Genomic DNA, 5259 nt, shown 5'->3' with positions numbered 1-5259 from the left:
CACACACAGAGAGAACCTGGTTTGTTGTAGAAGTCGTCAAGGACGTCCTGTGAACTGGAAACCAGCCCAGATTCCTGTTTGTTCCCGAGCGTGAACACAAGTGCGCGTCTGTGCGCTCGAGTCCTTGGACGAATGTTTGACGGATCTTCACAAAAAGAATCCTCACACATTTAAAGTCTGAGAACAACAGTCAGGTGGATTTATGGACGAGGTTTTACTTTAAGATTCCTTCCTCGTAAGTTTCCACTTGAGCTGCAAAATAATCAACAAGAGCTGGAAACCGACTGATAATGAACCAGTAACGCAATTATTAAACAGCTTATATATATTAGAACTGCATTTATAAACTAAAAGTTCAGTTAAAATCCAAACCACAACTAAAACACTATCACTGTGAGAAGAATCATCAACCACTAAGTCTTCAGGGAGAAAAAAAATGCATCAGTTCAGCAGAACTCCCTTGAGAAATATTAGAATTTAAAGTTTTCTTCAGTCTCGAGTTAATCCAGTGATATTTTTATATGTATTCATGAGTGATTTACAAACAGCAGCTGCTAACAGATAATTCGGCACAATTTAAATAATGCAACAGTTTTGCTTTTTAAGTCCCTAAGCGAATCAAGAAAACCCGAAATTCTTAAAACGAGACCTCTAAAGGCTCATAATTCAGTCAAACATCGACACAAATACATGACAAACATATTTTTAGATTCTATGTGAATAGGACATGAAAATATCTGATGTCTGTCATTAAGATGTGTACATAAATCTGCCAAAATACCATACCAAGTGAAAAAACGCTCCTCAAGGCTGCGGAACTCCCTTGAGAAATAGTCTAATTTTAAGTTTTCTTTAGTCTCACATTAATCCAGTGATATTTTCTTCATATATCTATGAGTGTTTTACAAACGGGTGCTGCTAACAGATAATTCTGCACACTTTAAATGGTGAAAATGCACATTTATATACTTTAGACTTGTTATAATGTCTAAATAGTCTAAATAGGAAAATGGACAAAAAGTTAATTATATTCTATTTTAATTCTTCTTTCTGAGGATATAATAATATCTAGTGTCCAGCACCAGGAAAAGACAAGATATCAGAGAAATAAAACTTATTTCAGGCTGCACAACTCCCTTGAGAAATGTTATAATTTAAAGTTTTCTTCAGTCTCACGTTAATCCAGTGATAATTCTTCACATATTCATGAATGATTTGCAAACAAGAGCTATTAATAGATAATTCGGCACATTTTAAATAGTGCAAATACATCTATATATACTTTTTATTTCCCTATTTGCTGAGAAGGTATAAAGTTGCTGCAGAACTCCTTCGAGAAATACTCTGATTTAAAGTTTTCTTCAGTCTCATGTTAATCCAGTGATAGTTCTTCATATATTCATGAGTGATTTATAAACAGGAGCTGCTAACAGATAATTCAGCCACACTGGAAACAATACATCCAGGTTTATACTCTTTATACTTTGGTGTTTATGTTCCTCAATAACATAAAGAGAACTCATGCAGAAGGTGCAGCCTGTTTTCATATCTGCAGCTCCCAGTACGTAGCCCCTGAGCTATCTGTGCTCAGCATATGTGTTCAGGTCAAGAATGTGGAGGATTTTCTTTTTTTTTTTTTTTTTATCAGTCACATCATCTCAGCCCAACATCTGACCTCGTGCAACCCCTACAGTGGTGAACCTAAATCTGAGCCGCCTCTTTTCTGCCTGCAAAACGTTTCTTTTTTTTCACTCCGAGACAAAAGACAAAAGACGTCTTTCAACACCCGCAGGTCTCCTTAAAAAGCTGGATCTTATCCGCCGCCTGCCGCTGCATCCAGTTGAAACCAGTTTGTGTTTATCGGGCGTACACCAACAGCCAAAACATCCTTCATGTGACCTCACGGGCTTGTGTGCGCCTTGGTATGTGTGGTGTTGTGTAGTTCTGAGTCAAGGTAACGTCCTCAGAAACAACAACAGAGACAAAGAGACGCCGGCCGGCTGTGATTGGTCGTCCACGGAGACCACTTCCTGAAAGGTTCGGATCAGCTGATCGGCCAAAAAATGAAATGCAACTCGTCCTTCCACCTGGTCCTTTATTCACCTATTCTCAGGTGAAGAGAGTTCACACCTCCTCCCTCCTCCCTGCACCTCCACAGAGGAGGAGGAGGAGGAGGACGAGGAGGTGGAGGAGGACGAGGAGGAGGAGGGGGAGGTGGTGGTGGAGGTGGAGGAGGTGGTAAAACCCTGTCAGGACACGAAAGAGAAGAGAAACTGGATCATGGAGGGAGGAGGAAGGAGGTAAGAATGAGGAAGAAGAGAAGGAAAGAAGGAGGAGAGAAGGAAGGAAGGAAGGAAAAGAAGAAGAAGGAAGGAAAAAGGAAGGAAGAAAGGAAGAAAAGGAAGGAAGGAAGGAGAAGCATAGGAAGGAAGGAAGGAAGAGAAGAAGGAAGAGAAGGAAGCAGGAAGGAAGGAAGAAGGAAAAGAAGAAGGAAGGAAGGAAGGAGAAGGAAGGAAGAAGAAGGAAGGAAGGAAGGAAGGAGAGAGAGAAGCAAGGAAGGAAGGAAGGAAGAAGGAAGGAAGGAAGAAAAGGAGAAGAGAAGAGGAAGGAAGGAAGAAGGAAGAGGAAGGAAGGAAGGAAGGAAGGAAGGAAAGGAAAAGGAAGGAAGGAAGGAAGGAAGGACGGAAGGAAGGAAGGAAGGAAGGAAGGAAGGAAGGAAGGAAGGAAGGAAGGAAGGAAGGAAGGAAAGAGACGGAAAGAGAAGGAAGGAAGGAAGGAAGGAAGGAAGGAAGGAAGGAAGGAAGGAAGGAAAGAGAAGCAAGGAAGGAAGGAAGGAAGGAAGGAAAGAGAAGCAAGGAAGGAAGGAAGGAAGGAAGGAGACGGAAGAGAGGGAAGGAAGGAAGGAAGGACAGAGAAGTAGAGAAGGAAGCAAGGAAAGAAGGAAGGAAGGAAAGAGACAGAAAGAGAAGGAAGGAAGGAAGGAAGGACGGAAAGAAGGAAGGAAGGAAGGAAAGGATGGAAGGAAGGAAGGAAGGAAGGAAGGAAGGAAGGAAGGAAAGAGAAGGAAGGAAGGAGAAGGAAGGAAGGGAGGCAAGGAAGGAAGGAAGGAAGGAAAGAGGCGAAAAGAGAAGGAAGGAAGGAGGGAAAGAGACGGAAAGAGAAGGAAGGAAGGAAGGAAGGAAGGAAGGAAGGAAGGAAAGAGACGGAAAGAAAAGGAAGGAAGGAAGGAAGGAAAGAGAAGCAAGGAAGGAAGGAAGGAAGGAGGAGCAAGGAAGGAAGGAAAGAGACGGAAAGAGAAGGAAGGAATGAAGGAAAGAGACGGAAAGAAAAGGAAGGAAGGAAGGAAGGAAGGAAGGAAGGAAGGAAGGAAGGAAGGAGAAGGAAGGAAGGAAGGAAGGAAGGAAAGAGACGGAAAGAGAAGGAAGGAAGGAAGGAAGGAAGGAAGGAAGGAAGGAAAGAGAAGCAAGGAAAGAAGGAAGGAAGGAAGGAAGGTCTGTATTTAGTTCTGACAGAGAGGAGCCTGTAGGAGCATTTATCGGTCGGTGGCGCCCCCTGGTGGCTGCAGCTCCTCCACAACCAGAGGACATTTAGTGTTTAAGTGATTTCGTTTTTCAGTATTTTTATAAATTGTGTGATGAAGTTGTGCTGCTCACAGGTTATTCCAAGGTTTAGGGTTTGATTTAAAAAGAAATAACAATAAAAAAAAGACCTTATTTCAAAAATCATAAAACATTTTAGATCATTTCTGCCGCAATCTACAAGCTCAGTGCAGGTGGTTTAAAACTCATACAGAAGTGCATTAACAAAATAACAGATTTTAGAGACATTAACTCGACCTCATGGTTTTCTCTTTCCTTATTGTTACATGAATATATACAAACATACTAGGATGTCACGATTACAATTTTCCTTAGTACGAGTATTGTCAGAGAATTTATCACGATATTACGATAATCACGATTATTATGCGTTGATTAATTTCACAAATCTATTCATGTAAAATCACATGAACATTCCTAAAATGTCTTAACGTTTCCTTTATTTCTATCTTTTCAGGCTAAAATATAATTATATTACCAATTATATGATCCAATATTTGTATTTGTACACACATGCACCTGAGCAAAAAGAAAACAACCCCATGAAGCGTCGGATAATTTAACGTGTAGCGTCGGTCACCAACATCATGTGATATTGTCAACAGACCAGCATGTAGCGAGAACATCAGAGATAATAAACAGAAACGAACACGTGGTTTTAAACTTCTGGGCCACAATCACCTGGGTCTTTATTGATAAACCGAGCGCCGTCCAGCGGATCGCGACACTTGAGGAAGTTTACAAAGTGACTGTAACCGGTAGATTAAAAACCCCAAAGAGTAGATACTGAGAAAGATAATTATCTGTTTTTTACCTTTGTAGTCGCGAGTACCCGAGACATTTGAAGGAGGCTAAGATTCAGGATTGGTGACCCGCCGCTGGGTTGTGTTACTCTGTTTTCGTTCCGTTAGAGTTGCCCTTAACTATGGTTCCGGAATACTATTTTCTGACGGTATTCAGGAAACGTTACGATCAATTAATTGTAGCGATTAATACCGCGATTAATTGTGAAATCGAGTAATCGTGACATCCCTGAAACATGGTGTCACTTAATGTTTCACACAAGTCCTGAAATTAGACAAATCAAACAAATCATACATGAATATCACAGTTGTTCAGGAGAATGAGCCAATATTACATATCAGTGAGGTGCAGTTCAGAATTAGCTTAAGGTCAGAGTAATTCAGTCACAGCTGTTACTAAATGAGGTGATACAAAGTAAACATAACTTGTCGAGAGACAATTCAGCAAACTTTGTTTTGGGGCTTAAATGAAGCTTATGTTACAGCCAGTGGGTAAATTCAGCCTATGTGCCACCAAGTTTGCTGAATTTTCTGTTAGCCGTTTGAATTTGCTTTGTACCATCCCATGCACTGACAGGCATCATAGAATTAGTTTAACCCTGAAGAAATCTTAAAATCCTATAAATCTCAAGATAATTCCGAACTGCTCCAGTTTAAAACGAGTGTATGTCTCCAAAATGTCCACTTTTGTGAATGCACTTCTGTATTTTGAGTTTTGAAAATATCAGCTAAACGTTTGATGTTAGAAACGATCTGAACATAATTAATTTGAACATCATGAAATGCTCCTTAATCCTCTTAAAAACCTGAATTTTATAGGAAACAGAAGAGACAATGACGACAACACCACGCAGACA

This window comes from Mugil cephalus, chromosome 19, assembly GCF_022458985.1.
Source record: "Mugil cephalus isolate CIBA_MC_2020 chromosome 19, CIBA_Mcephalus_1.1, whole genome shotgun sequence".
NCBI lineage: Eukaryota > Metazoa > Chordata > Actinopteri > Mugiliformes > Mugilidae > Mugil > Mugil cephalus.
This window is presented reverse-complemented; position numbering follows the sequence as displayed.